The 669-nt window shown below is 62.2% G+C and overlaps 1 protein-coding gene across 7 annotated transcripts in view; it reads left to right on the top strand.

The window, feature by feature from the left end:
- Nucleotides 1–669, top strand: part of A2ML1 (alpha-2-macroglobulin like 1) — an 82,106-nt gene that overhangs the window by 46,494 nt on the left and 34,943 nt on the right. The window lies entirely within an intron of this gene.

A 669-nucleotide genomic window follows, 5' to 3' on the forward strand; every position in this document is an offset into this window, starting at 1 on the left:
CCCCCCCCCCCCCCCCCCCCCGATTAATGCAGAGTAACTGAAGTGTAATGGTCTCTGGGAGGAAGGCAGCGCATGATGTTGATGTCACTGGCAGGGTGGAGCTGGGCTGTCTGGGGCATTTAATAAAGTAGGTATTGTGTTGATTATTAGTGCTCACAGATTCCCTTTGTGTGTTCCTCCTCTTCTCACCTCATGCCTGGCAGCTCCCAGCACATGCCCTAGTAGTTGATACTGCTCTAGGTGTGTGTAGGGTTACCGTATTTCAACACTGAAAAAAGAGGACACTCCACGGGGGCCCTAGCCCTGCCCCCGCCCCTTCCCCAAAGTCTCTGCCCCCCCTCTGAGCACCCTGCATTCCCCCTCCTCCCTCCCGCTCTGATCTTGGTTGGGGGTTGCTAAGTGCTTCCATGCTCCCCACTCGCCCTGCAGCCTCTATGCCCCTGCAGCCTCTGCGCCCCCTGCCTGCCCTGCCCCTGTGCCCTCCTGCCCCTGCAGCCTCTATGCCCCTACCTGCCCTGCTCCTCCTCGCCCTGCAATCTCTGCGCCCCCTGCCTGCCCTGTCCCCCCGCTCACCCGGCAGCCTCTGCCTGGTGGGGGCTTCAGACGCTCATCGGTGACTGGGGCAGCATGGGTCCCTGCAGCCCCAGCCGCAGCCTCCTTCCTGCCGCC

This window comes from Trachemys scripta, chromosome 1 (assembly GCF_013100865.1).
Source record: "Trachemys scripta elegans isolate TJP31775 chromosome 1, CAS_Tse_1.0, whole genome shotgun sequence".
In the NCBI taxonomy this organism is placed as follows: Eukaryota; Metazoa; Chordata; order Testudines; family Emydidae; genus Trachemys; species Trachemys scripta.